General features: G+C 42.7%; 3 non-coding genes and 2 pseudogenes across 3 annotated transcripts; 4 read left to right on the top strand and 1 right to left on the bottom strand.

Moving 5' to 3' along the window:
- The first annotated feature begins 6174 nt into the window (after window positions 1–6174).
- Window positions 6175–6317, top strand: LOC140285250 (U2 spliceosomal RNA; annotated as a pseudogene).
- Window positions 6318–6565: 248 nt separating this feature from the next.
- LOC140285254 (U2 spliceosomal RNA) lies at window positions 6566–6699 on the top strand (annotated as a pseudogene).
- Window positions 6700–7110: 411 nt separating this feature from the next.
- On the top strand, window positions 7111–7224 carry LOC140285283 (U5 spliceosomal RNA). The gene has a single exon (XR_011910378.1). It is a non-coding gene; the product is annotated as a U5 spliceosomal RNA (small nuclear RNA).
- A 275-nt stretch (window positions 7225–7499) lies between these two features.
- Window positions 7500–7687, top strand: LOC140285207 (U2 spliceosomal RNA). Its single transcript, XR_011910344.1, has one exon. It is a non-coding gene; the product is annotated as a U2 spliceosomal RNA (small nuclear RNA).
- An 11156-nt stretch (window positions 7688–18843) lies between these two features.
- On the bottom strand, window positions 18844–19034 carry LOC140285310 (U2 spliceosomal RNA). Its single transcript, XR_011910404.1, has one exon. It is a non-coding gene; the product is annotated as a U2 spliceosomal RNA (small nuclear RNA).
- Between the last annotated feature and the right edge of the window lie 1286 nt (window positions 19035–20320).

The following is a 20320-nucleotide window of genomic DNA, read 5'->3' as shown; positions in this document are numbered from 1 at the left end:
AACATCAGCCTGCATTTGCACACAACGTGAGTTTAAAATAAAGGCATCATAGTAATAAAGAGTCCAATGATAAACAATCAAAACATGAACAATTAAACATGATTATCTTCATCCCTCTCTAAGTCAGCGTCACTAGAGGAAAAATTTTGAAAGCAAGAAAGTTATTTGAGTCATTTGGTCTTTTTCACACTGTTGTTTAGATGGACTACATAAAAGGATGTCATCCACATACTGCAAAAGAGCAGAGCCTGTGGTTGATTGAAGTTAATCCAGACTAGCTTTGAGGGCAGCATTGTAAATAGTGGGACTTTCACAGTACCCCTGGCATAACCGGGTAAAAGTCCAAGATCTCCCTTCAAACTAAAAAGCAAACCAAAATGGGCTATCAGGGTGCACTGACGACAAGTCAACCACTGAGAAAAACTGTGCATCTGATGTAATTTGAGACAAAATAGTGTGTGGGTTGGGCACAGTAGGAGCATGTGGCTGAACTGCAGCATTCACTGCTTGGAGGTCCTGTACAAAACGCCATTCATCTGGCTGGCCAGCATCTTTAATCTTTTTAACAGGAAACAATGGAGTAAGCACAGGTGAATTTTCAAAAGGAACAATAACGCCTGTTTTCTGAAAAGATTGAAAAACAGGTTTAATCCCTTTAATTGCTTCAGGCTTAAAAGGGTATTGTTTTTTACATGGACAAAAGTCTGATTTAGGGGTGACAATTACTGGTTCACAGCCTTTTATCAACCCCACATCATATTTGCTCTTAGCCCAAAGATCATTGGGCACTTCAGCCAACATGGGTATCGAAGACAAATCTGTTTCAGATAAAAAACATGCTTCAAAATGTGATTCTGTGGTAGGAATTAAGTCCACAGTTCTTTGACAATGCATTGTACTCAAAAATGTTTTTTTCTATGCTGACAATCGTTCAGAAAACATCAAATTTGGATCAGCAGGTGAAACGGTCCACTCCATTTCTTTCTGACATGTCGCAACAAACTCTCCCACACCTTGTCACTGCCAGTGTGTACGTTTGGCCAAGGAAATGTGAGGGCGAGTACCACAAACATTAAAAAAATCGAAGTGCTCTGGAGTGAGCGACACAGCCAATAAAGTAGGCGCACATATTTTTTCACTTCTTCTCATAGTCATTGTCAGGCCCCAAAGAAATGTGTGATGTGCAGTGCAAATCAGTAGGTTGCATGAAATCAGAAAGGGGTGAAACTAACGCTTTTGCTTCTTCCACTAGTTGTTGTGAAAAAGGAGAGCTGGGAAGTTTCCACTCATAAGCATATGTAAGTGCCGATGAATCAAACTGCACTGCTGTGAAAACTTTGTCAGGCTGTAACATAACCTTAACACCCTCTGGTGTAGAAGTTAAAATAATGCCTAATTTACACATGAGATCACAGCCCATCAGGTTAATGGGACACAACTCTGATAACAAAAATGAGTGTTTGAAGGAGAGCTCATCGGGAGTGACAACACGCAATGGGCATTGTCATTTTCTCCTTCACAACCTGGCCTGATGCAGACATACAGTAAACGTGGTTTCCACTTAACTTTGGAGGACAATCAAACTCCCCTGACGTCACTACTGATGAACATAAGTTCCTATATTCTGAGAGAAATATCTTTGCTCTAGGACGGAAATAGCATGCAAAACTTTACTACGTGAATCACAGTCGGCAAGCGTTGCTTCACTACACAGAGCAGGAAAAATGTGTGAGTGTGTTTGTGCTATCACCCATTAGTGGAGGCTCCGCTGCCGCGTGACGTCCAGAACCTGCCTCCCACCCTCAGTCAGCCTTTTGCCCAATTTCATCACTTTTTAGCTGTGGACAGTCCTTCTTCCAGTGTCCAGTCTGGCCACAGTAAAAACAAATATTCGGATCACAGCTCTGGCGTGGCCCATTTCGACCTCCTCTCCCACACGTCCACGTCTTCGACTTCGGCCTCGTCCTCTGTTTACACCAACTGCGTAATACATGGTCATGGTTGCCAAATGCAGCTCCTTTTCACACTTGTCCCTTTTGGTTGTCTTACGCGTCTCAACTTGGTTCTGAGCATGGCGAGCATATCGGCGAACGTCAGCCAAACGAGGACCCTCACACCATCCCACGTAAATGTTCTTTACTTCAGTGGCGACATCTATATAATATTGTCTGGGTCCCGTTAAAACATGTATTTTTCCCATCTAATTCCTTGTTTGCTTTAAAACAAGTATTCCCCATTTTCTATCCCTTCAGTAGCCAACCAGTTTGTATGGAGTACACTGGAGCAACTTGACTGATCAGTAAAACACTGCTTTTGTTGTCACCGCAAGGCTTCCCCCGTCGGTTGTTTCACTGAGACACTACTGAGTAACTACAACTCAACACAGTTTATACACATAACATTCATATACATACTAACAAACAAACAAACAATAATTTATCGCAATTTTCTCATCTCTGTTTGAACGTACACCCAGGTAAATATTCCTGTAGTCTTCTCATACCGACTATGGACCCATTCATTGTTTAACTTCACTGTTTTGCAAATCCTAATTGAATATTACACATTGACATTGAACTTTACTGGATAAGCAGGTCTTCATTGCATTCAGCAGCCTATATGTGAGCATCTATGTGTAAGCTGTTCTTCTTTGCATTTATCAGCAGCAAGCAATTCTTCACTGCACATGCATATGTAAATAGTAAAACAATTCCAATGTGTTAGCGAAACCTTCTATATCACAGTGGTTTCTAAGATCTATTTTAAGTTCTTTGCCATCAGTGAGATGACATAGTTTACAAAGTGTGTCAAATTATCACTGAAGATCTTTTCAGGAATTTCAAATCTAGAAATGAGTTATTTTACGCGTGATTTTGCTACTGAGAGTGCATCTGCTTGTGCACATGGAAATATTTCAGACCATTTGGTAAAAACCTCTGTTGTCACTGAGCAGAATCGTTTCCCTTAACATTAATTTAGTTCAATGAAATCTACACAATAATGAAATAATGAAATACAAACAAATATGTTGAAAAAGATACACTGGCTTAGGGAATTATCTTCGTTTTGGTCTTAGATTGCCCTGTGGAATGTATTTTGCACATATTTGACCTGCTAGACAAAACTTTATTCATTTATTTATTCTAAAAAAAAAAATTCAATAATTAGTAAAACCATATGCTGTAAAAACCTTGTTCATTATTGCTTCCATCCCTCCTGTTGAGACATGACATGGTCCGTGGCTCAATACTGCAGCATATTTAAACAAATTCTTTGGCAGTATGGTTTTCCTTCCGGTCATTCATACGAGTCTATTGTAGATGGCAATTGAATAACATCTAATAATGCTAAAATATTTGTAGTTTATACATTTAGCTGTGGATGTCAACATACCTGTTTTTCCAATGCTGTGTTAACACATGTACAGTTGAGAAGGCATACTGACTGTCAGTGTAAACGTTAACAACCTTTTTGTTATTTAATTTACAAGCTTCAGTTAAAGCTACCAATTCGACTGCTTGAACAGAGTAATTTTTTGGTAGTGGTTGTTTTAAGAAAACTTCAGTTTCTGTTACTACTGCAAATCCTGTAGCATTTGTGCCATCAGGGTTTTTTGCTTGACCTGTTGAATAAATATAGTTATTTCTGCATTTTCATAACGTATATCAGTTAAGTCTGGCCTGGGTAAAACACTGATGGTTATTTCTGACATGCAATCATGAGGCTTTCCATCTGTGGGGTAGGTAGCAGTGTGGATGGATTAAGTGTAGCACATCTCTCGACAACAAGGTGTGGCTGTGAAAGAAGAACTGTTATGTAGGAGAGATGTCTGGTAAAGATATTTTGTTAAGTAACCATATCACAGCCACTGCATGAGGTACCTTAAGTGTTAATGGGTGAAATAACACCATTATTGTTGATGCCTGCACTGCCAATGGCTTCTGGCCATTGATTCAAAAGTACGATCTCGTCCCTGTTTCCCCCTTTCAGTGGACACTGGCCCCTAATTACCGCAATTCAGCAGGGGGTCTTTCATTAGGAGTACTGGACTCCCCCGTGCACGGTTTCAGCTCCGACCCTGGAAAGCGGAAAAAACGTTGAGATCTGGTTTGAGGACCCAATTGTTGAGAAAAGTCTCTCAATGAGACTCAGAGTTGCTGGAGTCAGTTAATGCAAATGTTTAATCTTGCAGCAAGTTCAAGAAGGTGTGTGTGTATGGGTGTATGTGTGCGAACGTGTGTGAGTTTGTGTATGTGAGAGTTTAAAGAACCTGTTATCCACAGGCAGGTCTTAACTAGTATGGCACAGGTCCAGCCTGTCTCATCTTTTTTGGAAGGTCCAGCGCTCGGCCGTAACCCTTCTGTCTGTTTGGACTCTCACATACATTCGGTTAATCATAGAAAAACGAGAACAAAACTTTTTAGCCCCTTAAATTCATAAAACAGACATGGTGCAGTTATTTCCATTCTAGAAAATAAGAGTAATCACCACCATTCCTATAAATTCTGGATATTCTAACAATCTGAATCTTTTTTAAATGTTCGATGAAGCCCTTTGCTGTTCTGTTTAGAGACTCAGCTGATCATAAACCAAGTTTTGCTCTTGAACCAAGCTTCTAAACTCTTCACCTTTTTCATTTCTCAGTTAGTATTCACTTTAAAACTGATTAAAAGAAAAATTAAATGAATGCCTATCAACAAATGTGGGATCTAAACTCTAGTGCTTTCTCTAAAATAATTTCCTTTCTCAATTCAGAAATGTGTGTGTGTAAGTCACAACACCCGTGACACCAAAACGGCTTTCTTTTCTCTCTTTTCTCTACACTCTGCACTGTGAGCACACACACCAAATCAGAAAGGCTTTTTTCTCTCTTTTCTACATTATGGACTGTGGGGACACAAAACCGCTCTCTCTCTTTTTTTTTTTTGTTTTTGTGCCAGGGCGTTGTCTCACGTATTAGATTATGCTTAAGATACGAATGGGTTTATCAGTCACATCAGAATCCATACATACTGATCCTCCCGTAATAAAATGGTCGGATCTTATCAAACACACTTTGTTTCTTGTGACAAGTCAGCGAAACAGCGTATACACGTCAAGACACTGAATCAAGTTTGCCACAAGAACTCATAAGTTTGGCAGTATTGCTCTGCCGTCAGCAATCATACACCCATTTTATTTTCATGAGACATGTGCAGGCACCTGTTCATCTACTGTTCTATCACTATGAATTAGTTTATCTATTATCAATAAGGATACTTCTACAACTACTATCAAAGTATGTCCGGACTTCTTATGTTGTCAGTTGCTATATATGAATAAGTGGGTTGCTACTGAAAAGCATTAAGCATGTCACACAGCCCAAACATATAACATTTCAGGACACACCACACAGTTAACAACCACAGTGAAGCGTGTCAAAGCCCAAACATGTAACATTCAACAGGACACTTACACAACACATTCAAATCAAACAGTCAGACAACATACAAGAACATATACCCCAGCCGGCATTGCTCCCTGCCTATTTTCCTACAACTCACTATGTGTGCGCACACCTTTATTCACAAACTCTTCAACTTATACTCTTTTACCGAAGCTGCTACAGCTCGATTGGCCAAATACCCTTAGATCCTATTTCGGTGAATTTGACATCTGCCTTGTATGTAACAGATTAGCGGTTTAGCAGTTTTAATTTAGTTTGAGTGAAGGAATTCATTTTATAGCAAAATCCGAAATCGTGAAGAACTCATGAAAGTAAGCTTATTCTCGGATTCCTGAAACATTAGATTTGCTCTTTCTTTTACTGCAAAGTACAACGTTGAGCAGCACTAATGAGTTGTTTCTATTTTTGGCAGGCTTTACCTTTGCGGATGAAGCCCTTTCTGTCTGTGCAAAAGAAATCTTGTTACTGTGCAGAGTGACTTCTCTGAGTAGAGTCGCCTTACTTGTTGCGACTGTGCCGATGTTCGAAGCTGGAGTGCAAAGTTGTTGCTTGAATGGTGCTCGCTGGGGCGTGTGGTAGTGTAAAGTTATACCATTTAAAAGGGCTGAAGAGTGCTCAGTGCAGCGGGTGGGCGGAGGTGCAAAGTGACACTATGGCCATAAAAAGAACACCGCTACAAGTGCGCATTGTGCCAGGAAGGGCCCTCGGACGTGAACCAGTGGACAGTTCTCGCTTCTCGGCCTTTTGGCTAAGATCAAGTGTAGTATCTGTTCTTATCTTCTTAAACCCCAGCTGGTCGAGGCGGATGGCCACTCTTCCTGAGTCTGGTTCTGCCAGAGGTTTCTTCCTGTTAAAAGGGAGTCGTTCCTTTCCACAGTTGCCACAGGCACGCTCAGGACGGGAGATTGGACTGAAGACACGTTTCGGTGCAATCTGTTGGTTTCCTTAGCTAGGATATTAATTTTTTGAATTGGCTCTATATGAATTAATTGGATCATGATTACAATGAATTGAATTCCAATTGGCTTGAATTGGACTATATTACTTAAGTGCCTTGAGATGACAATTGTTGTAATCTGGCGCTATATAAATAAAATTGATTGAATTGAATTGAATTGAATGTCTGATATGTCCTCTATGCGAGACTACATATTAAATGGATTTGTATCAATAGGAGTTGAAAAAGGAGCTTGCTCCGTTCACTCCAAGCATCGACCCGGTACTGCAGTGCCGCTGGGAACGGTGCGCTCTCCTCTGCTCTTGTGAAAAAGCAAACAGCGGTGCAGGATGGAAGTTTCAGGGAGCCTAAGATGAAACTTTCTTTTAATCTGCTGATAAAAGAGAGTGAATGCGAAGCAGACTTTAACACGGTTCTGGGAGCGAGCCGAGTGCAGGCTAACTGGGAGAATTGCTTGAAAGAAACGCGACACCGAATGAGCAGTCAGATCAAAGCCTCAACACGGTGTTCCCGTGTTGTTTGTGGCTGCCTTGTCTTTTGCACAGAGTAAAAGACAAGGCAGCCATCGAATATGGCCCGATTGTTCCTACTTGGTCAGCCGAGGAGCAAGGGGGGGGAGCAAGCGTCTCAACCAAGCAAAGCTCACCATGGGGAAGGTGGCTATGCCAACTAGCCTGATGCCCTGCTCCCGCAGTGATGGATAATCATACACTGGTTTCTCTTCATAATGTACAAGTCTTTCGTCTTTTACTAAAGACTTCCGTGTAGAGCAGCACTAATGAGTTGTTTCTATTTTTGGCAGGCTTTACCTTTGCGGGTGAAGCCCTTTCTGTCTGTGCAAAAGAAATCTTGTTACTGCGCAGAGTGACTTCTCTGAGTAGAGTCGCCTCACTTGCTGCGACTGTGCCGATGTTGCTTGAATGGTGCTCGCTGGAGCGTGCGGTAGTGTAAAGTTATGCCATTTAAAAGGGTTGAAGAGTGCTCAGTGCAGCGGGTGGGCGGAGGTGCAAAGTGACACTATGGCCATAAAACGAACACCGCTACAAGTGCGCATTGTGCCAGGAAGGGCCCTCGGACGTGAACCAGTGGACAGTTATCGCTTCTCGGCATTTTGGCTAAGATCAAGTGTAGTATCTGTACTTATCAGTTTAATATGTTATATGTCTATGCAAGGACTACATATTAAATGGATTTTTATCAATAGGAGTTGAAAAAGGAGCTTGCTCCGTTCACTCCAAGCATCGACCCGGTACTGCAGTGCCGCTGGGAACGGTGCGCTCTCCTCTGCTCTTGTGAAAAAGCAAACAGCGGTGCAGGATGGAAGTTTCTTTAATCTGCTGAGAAAAGAGAGTGAATGCGAAGCAGACTTTAACATGGCTCTGGGAGCGAGCCGAGTGTGGGCTAACCAGGAGAATTGCTTGAAAGAAACGCGACACCGAATGAGCGGTCAGAACAAAGCCTCAATACGGTGTTCCTGTGGTGTTTTTATAAAATGCGATGTAAAAAAAGGTGTGAATGCCCCATAGAAAACTAAAAGGTGGAGCGGAAGTGTTCGGCTGCAAGAAGGTGTGAATGTCCGACTATATTTGGTGAAAAGCAGGTGAAGCAAGGTCTGAATGCCCAACCTTACATCATCAAAAGCGAGATCAGAGGTTTTTGGCTGCAAGAAGGCCATAGTTTGCCAAAAGCGGGTAAGGTGCGAATGATCGGCTAAATATCAACAAAAGTGGGGGCGGAGGTCTTCGGATGCAAGTGGGTGTGAATATCCCACCATACAAGTATGGTGGAGAGGAAGCTGTGAATGGCCGACCATAGTTTGCAAAAAGCGGGTGAGAAAAGGTGCGAATGTCCAACCATACATGATCAAAACAGGGAGCGGAGGTGTTTGGCTGTGACAAGGTGTGAATGTCCACCCATAATTAATGAAAAGCGGGCAACAAGTAGGTTCGAATGCCCAACCATACATCAACAAAAGCAGGAGTGGATGTGTTTGGCTACAAGAAGGTTTGAATGTCCGAGCATAGTTTGTAAAAAGCGGGTAAGAAAAGGTGCGAATGCCCGACAAAGTATGATCAAAAGAGGGAGTGGAGGTTTTCGGCTACAAGGTTTGAATGTACGACCATAGTTTGTAAAAAGCGGGTAAGAAAAGGTGCGAATGCCCGAACATACACCATCAAAAGAGGGAGCGGAGGTGTTACACTTGAAAGACGGTGTGAATGTCCGACCATAGTTGGTAAAAAGTGGGTAAGAAAAGGTTCGAATGCCCGAATATATACCATCAAAAGCGGAAGCGGAGGTGTTCGGCTGCAAGAAGGTGTGAACGTCCGACCAAAGTTTGTAAAAAGCAGTTAAGAAAAGGTTCGAATATCCAACCAAACATAATCAAAAGTGGGAGCAGAGCTGTTCGACTGCAAGTAGGTGTGAATATCCACCCATAATTCCTGAAAAATGGGTAAGAAAAGGTGCGAATGCCCAACCATACATCATCAAAAGAAGAAGTGGATGTGTTCTGCTACAAGAAGGTTTGAATGTCCGACCATAGTTTGTAAAAAGCGGGTAAGAAAAAGTTCGAATGCCCGAACATACACCATCAAAAGAGGGAGCGGAGGTGTTCCGCTGTAAGATGCTGCGAATGTCCGACCATAGTTGGTAAAAAGCGGGTAAGAAAAGGTTAAAAAACCGGACTGTACAAAATCAATAGCGGGAGCGGAGTTGTTCGGCTACAAGAAGGTGTGAAAGTCCGACCATGGTTTGTAAAAAGCGGGTAAGACAAGGTGCGAATGCCCGACAATGTATGATCAAAAGAGGGAGCGGAGGTGTTCGGCTGCAAGGTCTGAATTTCCAACCATAATTTGTAAACACCGTTGAAGAAAAGGCTCGAAAGCCCGACTATACACCATCAAAAGCGGGAGCGGAGGTGTTCAGCTGCAAGAAGGTCTGAATGTCCACCAATAATTACTGAAAAATGGGTAAGAAAAGGTGTGAATGCCCAACTATACATCATCACAAGCAGAAGTGGATGTGTTCGGCCACAAGAAGGTTTGAATGTCCGACCATAGTTTGTAAAAGGCGGGTAAGAAAAGGTTCGAATGCCCGAACATACACAATCAAAAGAGGGAGCGGAGGTGTTTCACTGCAAGAAGGTGTGAATGTCCGAGCATAGTTTGTAAAAAGTGGGTAAGAAAAGGTTCGAATGACAGAACATACACCATCAAAAGAGGGAGCGGAGGTGTTCCGCTGTAAGAAGGTGTGAATGTCCGACCATAGTTGGTAAAAAGCGGGTAAGAAAAGGCTAAAATACCCAACTCTACACAATCAATAGCGGGAGCGGAGTTGTTCGGCTAAAAGAAGGTATGAAAGTCCGACCATGGTTTGTAAAAAGCGGGTAAGAAAAGGTTCGAATGCCAAAATATACACCATCAAAAGCGGAAGCCGAGGTGTTCGGCTGCAAGTAGGTGTGAATGTCAGATCATAATTTGTAAAAAGCTGATGAGAAAGGTGTGAATGACCAACAATAATTGCTGAAAAATGTGTTAGAAAAGGTAAGAATGCCGGACCATTCATCATCAAAAGCGGGAGAAGAGGTGTTCGGCTGCAAGAAGCTGTGAATGTCCAGCCATAATAACTCAAAAACGGGTAAGAAAAGGTAGTATTGCCAGACCATAAATGATCAAAACAGGGAGCGGAGGTGTTCCGCTGTAAGAAGGTGTGAATGTCCCACCATAATTGGTAAAAAGCGGGTAAGAAAAGGTTAAAATACCCGACTGTACACAATCAATAGCGGGAGCGGAGTTGTTTGGCTACTAAAAGGTGTGAAAGTCCGACCATGGTTTGTAAAAAGCGGGTAAGAAAAGTTGCGAATGCCGGACAATGTATGATCAAAAGAGGGAACGGAGGTTTTCGGCTGCAAGAAGGTCTAAATGTCCAACCATAATTTGTAAAAACCGGGGAGGAAAAGGCTCGGAAGCCCGACTATACACCATCAAAAGCGGGAGCGGAGGTGTTCAGCTGCAAGAAGGTCTGAATGTCCATCAATAATTTCTAGAAAACATGAAAAAAAATGTTCGAATATCCAACCGCACATGATCATAAGTGGGAGAGGAGGTGTTCAGCTGCAAGAAGGTGTGAATGTCCACCCATAATTCCTCAAAAATGGGTAAAAAAAAAGGTGCGAATGCCCAACCATACATCATCAAAAGCAGGACTGGATGTGTTCGGCTACAAGAAGGTTTGAATGTCCGAGCATAGTTTGTAAAAAGCGGGTAAGAAAAGGTTCGAATGCCCGAACCTACACCATCAAAAGAGGGAGCGGAGGTGTTCCGCCATAAGAAGGTGTGAATGTCCGACCGTAGTTGGTAAAAAGCGGGTAAGAAAAGGTTAAAATACCCGACTGTACACAATCAATAGCGGGAAGGGATGTGTTCGGCTACAAGAAAGTGTGAAAGTCCGACCATGTTTTGTAAAAAGCGGGTAAGAAAAGTTGCGAATGCCGGACAATGTATGATCAAAAGAGGGAGCGGAGGTTTTCGGCTGCAAGAAGGTCTGAATGTCCAACCATAATTTGTAAAAACCGGGGAAGAAAAGGCTCGAAAGCCCGACTATACACCATCAAAAGCGGGAGCAGAGGTGTTCAGCTGCAAGAAGGTCTCAATGTCCATCAATAATTGCTAGAAAACATGAAAGAAAATGTTCGAATATCAAACCGCACATGATCATATGCGGGAGAGGAGGTGTTCAGCTGCAAGATGGTGTGAATGTCCACCCATAATTCCTGAAAAATGGGTAAAAAAAGGTGCGAATGCCCAACCATACAACATCAAAAGCATGTGTGAATGTCAGATCATAATTTGCAAAAACCTGATGAGAAATGGTGAGAATGCCCGACTATACACCATCAAATGCGGGAGCGGAGGTGTTCGGCTGTGAGTAGGTGTGAATGTCCGACCATACTTGCTGAAAAATATGACAAAGCAGTTTTCACTTGGTTTGAGTGAAGGAATTCATTTTATATCAAAATCCGAAATTGTGTAGAACTCGTCAATCGACGCTTATTCTCGGATTCCTGAAAAGGTTTAGTGTTGTTCTTTCCTATCCTGCAAAGTACAACGTTCTTTTTTGTTTAAAGCTATTATGACATGGATAAATATGAAGGACAAAGCAGTTTTAACTTAATCGGTTTCAACAAAATAGAAAGTATTACTTTGCAGTATACCAAAGAACAACACTAAACCTTTAGGAATCCGAGAATAAACTTATTTCCACGAGTTCTAGACAATTTCGGATTTTGATATAAAATGAATTCCTTCACTCAAACCAAGTTAAAACTGCTTTTTCCTTGATATTTATCCATGTCTGAATCGGTTTCAACAAAATAAAAAGTATTACTTTGCAGTATACCAAAGAACAACACTAAACCTTTAGGAATCCGAGAATAAACTTATTTCCACGAGTTCTACACAATTTCGGATTTCTATATAAAATGAAATCCTTCACTCAAACCAAGTGAAAACTGCTTTGTCATATTTTTCAGCAAGTATGGTCGGACATTCACACCTACTCACAGCCGAACACCTCCGCTCCCGCATTTGATGGTGTATAGTCGGGCATTCTCACCATTTCTCATCAGGTTTTTGCAAATTATGATCTGACATTCACACCTGCTTTTGATGATGTATGGTTGGGCATTCGCACCTTTTTTTACCCATTTTTCAGGAGATATGGGTGGACATTCACACCTTCTTGCAGCTGAACACCTCCTCTCCCGCATATGATCATGTGCGGTTTGATATTCGAAAATTTTCTTTCATGTTTTTTAGCAATTATTGATGGACATTGAGACCTTCTTGCAGCTGAATACCTCTGCTCCCGCTTTTGACGGTGTATAGTCGGGCTTCCGAGCCTTTTCTTCCCCGGTTTTTACAAATTATGGTTGGACATTCAGACCTTCTTGCAGCCGAAAACCTCCGCTCCCTCTTTTGATCATACATTGTCGGGCATTCACACCTTTTCTTAACCGCTTTTTACAAAACATGGTCGGACTTTCACACCTTCTTGTAGCCGAACACATCCCTTCCCGCTATTGATTGTGTACAGACGGCCATTTTAACCTTTTCTTACCCGCTTTTTACCAACTACGGTCGGACATTCACACCTTCTTATGGCGGAACACCTCCGCTCCCTCTTTTGATGGTGTATGTTCTGGCATTCGAACCTTTTCTTACCCGCTTTTAACAAACTATGCTCGGACATTCAAACCTTGTAGCCGAACACATCCAGTCCTGCTTTTGATGATGTATGGTTGGGCATTCGCACCTTTTTTTTTACCCATTTTTGAGGAATTATGGGTGGACATTCACACCTTCTTGCAGCTAAACACCTTCGCTCCCACTTATGATCATGTGCGGTTTAATATTCGAAAATTTTCTTTCATGTTTTCTAGCAATTATTGATGGACATTCAGACCTTCTTGCAGCTGAACCCCTCTGCTCCCGCTTTTGATGGTGTATAGTCGGGCTTTCGAGCCTTTTCTTCCCCGGTTTTTACAAATTATGGTTGGACATTCAGACCTTCTTTTAGCCGAAAACCTCCGCTCCCTCTTTTGATCATACATTGTCGGGCATTCGCACCTTTTCTTACCCGCTATTTACAAAACATGGTCGGACTTTCACACCTTCTTGTAGCCGAACACATTCGCTCCCGCTATTGATTGTGTACAGTCGGGTATTTTAACCTTTTCTTACCCACTTTTTAGCAACTACGGTCGGACATTCACACCTTCTTATGGCGGAACACCTCCGCTCCCTCTTTTGATGGTGTATGTTTGGGCATTCGAACCTTTTCTTACCCGCTTTTTACAAACTATGGTCGGACATTCAAACCTTCTTGTAGCCGAACACATCCAGTTCTGCTTTTGAGGATGTATGGTCGGACTTTCACACCTTTTAGTAGCCAAACAACTCCGCTCCCACTATTGATTGTGTACAGTCGGGTATTTTAACCTTTTCTTACCCGCTTTTTACCCATTATGGTTGGACATTCACACCTTCTTACAGCGGAACACCTCCGCTCCCTGTTTTGATCATTTATGGTCTGGCAATACTACCTTTTCTTAACCGTTTTTGAGTAATTATGGCTGGACATTCACAGCTTCTTGCATCCGAACACCTCTTCTCTGCTTTTGATGATGAATAGTCCGGCATTCTTACCTTTTCTAACACATTTTTCAGTAATTATTGTCGGTCATTCACACCTTTCTCATCAGCTTTTTGCAAATTATGATCTGACATTCACACCTACTTGCAGCCGAACACCTCGGCTTCCGTTTTTGATGGTGTATATTTTGGCATTCGAACCTTTTCTTACCCACTTTTTACAAACTATGCTCGGACATTCACACCTTCTTGCAGCGAAACCCCTCCGCTCCCTCTTTTGATTGTGTATGTTCGGGCATTCGAACCTTTTCTTACCCGCTTTTTACAAACTATGGTCGGACATTCAAACCTTCTTGTGGCCGAACACATCCACTTCTGCTTTTTATGATGTATAGTTGGGCATTCACACCTTTTCTTACCCATTTTTCAGTAATTATTGGTTGGAAATTCAGACCTTGCAGCCGAACACCTCCGCTCCCGCTTTTGATTATACATTGTCGGGCATTCGCACCTTGTCTTACCCGCGTTTTACAAACCATGGTCGGACTTTCACACCTTCTTGTAGCCGAACAACTCCGCTCCCGCTATTGATTGTGTACAGTCGGGTATTTTAACCTTTTCTTACCCGCTTTTTACCAATTATGGTCGGACTTTCACACCGTCTTACAGCGGAACACCTCCGCTCCCTCTTTTGATGGTGTATGTTCGGGCATTCAAACTTTTTCTTACCCACTTTTTACAAACTATGGTCGGACATTCAAACCTTCTTGTAGCAGAACACATCCACTTCTTCTTTTGATGATGTATGGTTGGGCATTCGCACCTTTTCTTACCCATTTTTCAGGAATTATGGGTGGACATTCACACCTACTTGCAGTCGAACAGCTCTGCTCCCACTTTTGATTATGTTTGGTTGGATATTCGAACCTTTTCTTAACTGCTTTTTACAAACTTTGGTCGGACGATCACACCTTCTTGCAGCCGAACACCTCCGTTTCCGCTTTTGATGGTATATATTCGGGCATTCGAACCTTTTCTTACCCGCTTTTTACCAACTATGGTCGGACATTCGCACCATCTTACAGCGGAACACCTCCGCTCCCTCTTTTGATGGTGTATTTTCGGGCATACGCACCTTTTCTTACCCGCTTTTTACAAACTATGGTTGGACATTCAAACCTTCTTGTAGCCGAAAACCTCCACTCCCTCTTTTGATCATACATTGTCGGGCATTCGCACCTTTTCTTACCCGCTTTTTACAAACTATGCTCGGACATTTAAACCTTCTTGTAGCCAAACACATCCACTCCTGCTTTTGTTGATGTATGGTTGGGCATTCGAACCTACTTGTTGCCCGCTTTTCATTAATTATGGGTGGACATTCACACCTACTTGCAGCCGAACACCTCGGCTTCCGCTTTTGATGGTGTGTATTTTTGCATTCGAACCTTTTCTTACCCGCTTTTTACAAACCATGGTCGGACTTTCACACTTTCTTTTAGCCGAACAACTCCGCTCCCGCTATTGATTGTGTAGAGTCGGGTATTTTAACCTTTTCTTACCCGCTTTTTACCAACTATGGTCGGACATTCACACCTTCTTACAGCGGAAACCCTCCGCTCCCTCTTTTGATGGTGTATGTTCTGGCATTCAAACCTTTTCTTACCCACTTTTTACAAACTATGCTCGGACATTCACACCTTCTTGCAGCGAAACACCTCCGCTCCCTCTTTTGATTGTGTATGTTCGGGCATTCAAACCTTTTCTTACCCGCCTTTTACAAACTATGGTCGGACATTCAAACCTTCTTGTGGCCGAACACATCCACCTCTGCTTGTGATGATGTATAGTTGGGCATTCACACCTTTTCTTACCCATTTCTCAGTAATTATTGGTGGACATTCAGACCTTCTTGCAGCTGAACACCTCTGCTCCCGCTTTTGATGGTGTATAGTCGGGCTTTCGAGGCTTTTCTTCAACGGTGTTTACAAATTATGGTTGGAAATTCAGACCTTGCAGCCGAACACCTCCGCTCCCTCTTTTGATCATACATTGTCGGGCATTCGCACCTTGTCTTACCCGCGTTTTACAAACCATGGTCGGACTTTCACACCTTCTTGTAGCCGAACAACTCCGCTCCCGCTATTGATTGTGTACAGTCGGGTATTCTAACCTTTTCTTACCCGCTTTTTACCAATTATGGTCGGACATTCACACCGTCTTACAGCGGAACACCTCCGCTCCCAATTTTGATGGTGTATGTTCGAGCATTCGAACTTTTTCTTACCCACTTTTTACAAACTATGGTCGGACATTCAAACCTTCTTGTAGCAGAACACATCCACTTCTTCTTTTGATGATGTATGGTTGGGCATTCGCACCTTTTCTTACCCATTTTTCAGGAATTATGGGTGGAAATTCACACCTACTTGCAGTCGAACAGCTCTGCTCCCACTTTTGATTATGTTTGGTTGGATTTTCGAACCTTTTCTTAACTGCTTTTTACAAACTTTGGTCGGACGTTCACACCTTCTTGCAGCCGAACACCTCCGCTTCCGCTTATGATGGTATATATTCGGGCATTCGAACCTTTTCTTACCCGCTTTTTACCAACTATGGTCGGACATTCGCACCATCTTACAGCGGAACACCTCCGCTCCCTCTTTTGATGGTGTATTTTCGGGCATTCGCACCTTTTCTTACCCGCTTTTTACAAACTATGGTTGGACATTCAAACCTTCTTGTAGCCGAAAACCTCCACTCCCTCTTTTGATCATACATTGTCGGGCATTCGCACCTTTTCTTACCCGCTTTTTAAAAACTATGCTCGGACATTCAAACCTTCTTGTAGCCAAACACATCCACTCCTGCTTTTGTTGATGTATGGTTGGGCATTCGAACCTACTTGTTGCCCGCTTTTCATTAATTATGGGTGGACATTCAGACCTACTTGCAGCCGAACACCTCGGCTTCCGCTTTTGATGGTGTATATTTTTGCATTCGAACCTTTTCTTACCCGCTTTTTACAAACCATGGTCGGACTTTCACACCTTCTTTTAGCCGAACAACTCCGCTCCCGCTATTGATTGTGTAGAGTCGGGTATTTTAACCTTTTCTTACCCGCTTTTTACCAACTATGGTTGGACATTCACACCTTCTTACAGCGGAACACCTCCGCTCCCTCTTTTGATGGTGTATGTTCGGGCATTCGAACCTTTTCTTACCCGCTTTTTACAAACTATGCTCGGACATTCACACCTTCTTGCAGCGAAACACCTCCGCTCCCTCTTTTGATTGTGTATGTTCGGGCATTCAAACCTTTTCTTACCCGCCTTTTACAAACTATGGTCGGACATTCAAACCTTCTTGTGGCCGAACACATCCACTTCTGCTTTTGATGATGTATAGTTGGGCATTCACACCTCTTCTTACCCATTTTTCAGTAATTATTGGTGGACATTCAGACCTTCTTGCAGCTGAACACCTCTGCTCCCGCTTTTGATGGTGTATAGTCGGGCTTTCGAGGCTTTTCTTCAACGGTGTTTACAAATTATGGTTGGAAATTCAGACCTTGCAGCCAAACACCTCCGCTCCCTCTTTTGATCATACATTGTCGGACATTCGCACCTTGTCTTACCCGCGTTTTACAAACCATGGTCGGACATTCACAGCTTCCTCTCCACCATACTTGTATGGTGGGATATTCACACCCACTTGCATCCGAAGACCTCCGCCCCCACTTTTGTTGATATTTAGTCGGTCGTTCACACCTTACCCGTTTTCTTGCAGCCAAACACCTCTGATCTCGCTTTTGATGATGTAAGATTCGGCATTCAGACCTTGCTTTTCCTGCTTTTCACCAACTATAGACGGACATTCACACCTTCTTGCAGCCGAACACTTCCGCTCCACCTTTTAGGTTTCTATCACATCTTTTTTTTCACCGCATTTTATAGATTATGGTTGGAAATTCTCAACCACTCATCCGAAGACCTCTCCTCCCGCTTTTGTTAATATATTTGAACTTTAGTCAGACATTCACATCTACTTGCAGCCGAACACCACCTCTCTAGCTTTTGATGATGTATGGTCCGGCATTCTTACCGTTTCTAACACATTTTTCAGCAATTATGGTAGGACATTCACACCTTCTTGCAGCTGAACACCTCCTCTCCCACTTATGATCATGTGCAGATTGATTTTCGAAAATTTTCTTTCATGTTTTCTAGCAATTAATGATGGACATTTAGACCTTCTTGCAGCTGAACACCTCCGCTCCCGCTTTTGATCATACATTGTCAGGCATTCGAACCTTGTCTTACAAACTTTAGTCAAACATTCACACCTTTTTGCAGCCGAACACAGTTTTTTTCAGCCGAACTTGGGCATTCGAACCTTTTCATACCCACTTTTTACCAACTATGGTCGGACATTCAAACCTTCTTGTAGCCGAACACATCCAGTCCTGCTTTTGATGATGTATGTTCAGGCATTCGAACCTTTTCTTACCAGCTTTTTACAAACTATGCTCGGACATTCAAACCTTCTTGTAGCCGAACACATCCACTCCTGCTTTTGATGATGTATGGTTGGGCATTCGAACCTACTTGTTGCCCGCTTTTCATTAATTATGGGTGGACATTCACACCTTGTCGCAGCCAAACACCTCCGCTCCCTGTTTTGATCATGTATGGTTGGACATTCGCACCTTTTCTCACCCGCTTTTTGCAAACTATGGTCGGCCATTCACAGCTTCCTCTCCACCATAGTTCTATGGTGGGATATTCACACCCACTTGCATCCGAAGACCTCCGCCCCCACTTTTGTTGATATTTAGTCGGTCATTCGCACCTTACCCACTTTTGGCAAACTATGGCCTTCTTGCAGCCAAAAACCTCTGATCTCGCTTTTGATGATGTAAGGTTGGGCATTCAGACCTTGCTTCACCTGCTTTTCACCAAATATAGTCGGACATTCACACCTTCTTGCAGCCGAACACTTCCGCTCCACCTTTTAGTTTTCTATGGGGCATTCACACCTTTTTTTTCACCGCATTTTATAAAAACACCACAGGAACACCGTATTGAGGCTTTGTTCTGACCGCTCATTCGGTGTCGCGTTTCTTTCAAGCAATTCTCCTGGTTAGCCCGCACTCGGCTCGCTCCCAGAGCCGTGTTAAAGTCTACTTCGCATTCACTCTCTTTTCTCAGCAGACTAAAAGAAAGTTTCATCTTGGGCTCCCTGAAACCTCCATCCTGCACCGCTGTTTGCTTTTTCACAAGAGCAGAGGAGAGCGCACCGTTCCCAGGGGCACTACAGTACCGGGTCGATGCTTGGAGTGAACGGAGCAAGCTCCTTTTTCAACTCCTATTGATACAAATCCATTTAATATGTAGTCCTCGCATAGAGGACACATCAGACATTAAACTGATAAGAACAGATACTACACTTGATCTTAGCCAAAAGGCCGAGAAGCGATAACTGTCCACTGGTTCACGTCCGAGGGCCCTTCCTGGCACAATGCGCACTTGTAGCGGTGTTCTTTTTATGGCCATAGTGTCACTTTGCACCTCGGCCCACCCGCTGCACTGAGCACTCTTCAGCCCTTTTAAATGGTATAACTTTACACTACCACACGCTCCAGCGAGCACCATTCAAGCAACAACTTTGCACTCCAGCTTCGAACATTGGCACAGTCGCAACAAGTAAGGCGACTCTACTCAGAGAAGTCACTCTGCACAGTAACAAGATTTCTTTTGCACAGACAGAAAGGGCTTCATCCGCAAAGGTAAAGCCTGCCAAAAATAGAAACAACTCATTAGTGCTGCTCAACGTTGTACTTTGCAGTAAAAGAAAGAGCAAATCTAAAGATTCAGGAATCCGAGAATAAGCTTACTTCCATGAGTTCTTCACGATTTCGGATTTTGCTATAAAATGAATTCCTTCACTCAAACTAAATTAAAACTGCTAAACCGCTAATCTGTTACATGCAAGGCAGATGTCAAATTCACCGAAATAGGATCTAAGGGTATTTGGCCAATCGAGCTGTAGCAGCTTCGGTAAAAGAGTATAAGTTGAAGAGTTTGTGAATAAAGGTGTGCGCACACATAGTGAGTTGTAGGAAAATAGGCAGGGAGCAATGCCGGCTGGGGTATAGGTTCTTGTATGTTGTCTGACTGTTTGATTTGAATGTGTTGTGTAAGTGTCCTGTTGAATGTTACATGTTTGGGCTTTGACACGCTTCACTGTGGTTGTTAACTGTGTGGTGTGTCCTGAAATGTTATATGTTTGGGCTGTGTGACATGCTTAATGCTTTTCAGTAGCAACCCACTTATTCATATATAGCAACTGACAACATAAGAAGTCCGGACATACTTTGATAGTAGTTGTAGAAGTATCCTTATTGATAATAGATAAACTAATTCATAGTGATAGAACAGTAGATGAACAGGTGCCTGCACATGTCTCATGAAAATAAAATGGGTGTATGATTGCTGACGGCAGAGCAATACTGCCAAACTTATGAGTTCTTGTGGCAAACTTGATTCAGTGTCTTGACGTGTATACGCTGTTTCGCTGACTTGTCACAAGAAACAAAGTGTGTTTGATAAGATCCGACCATTTTATTACGGGAGGATCAGTATGTATGGATTCTGATGTGACTGATAAACTCATTCGTATCTTAAGCATAATCTAATACGTGAGACAACGCCCTGGCACACAATCAAAAAAAAAAAAAGAGAGAGCGGTTTTGTGTCCCCACAG

The sequence above is a fragment of the Leuresthes tenuis genome, unplaced genomic scaffold (assembly GCF_036924035.1).
Source record: "Leuresthes tenuis unplaced genomic scaffold, fLeuTen1.0.hap1 SCAF_34, whole genome shotgun sequence".
NCBI classification, from domain to species: Eukaryota; Metazoa; Chordata; class Actinopteri; order Atheriniformes; family Atherinopsidae; genus Leuresthes; species Leuresthes tenuis.
This window is presented reverse-complemented; position numbering and strand designations above follow the sequence as displayed.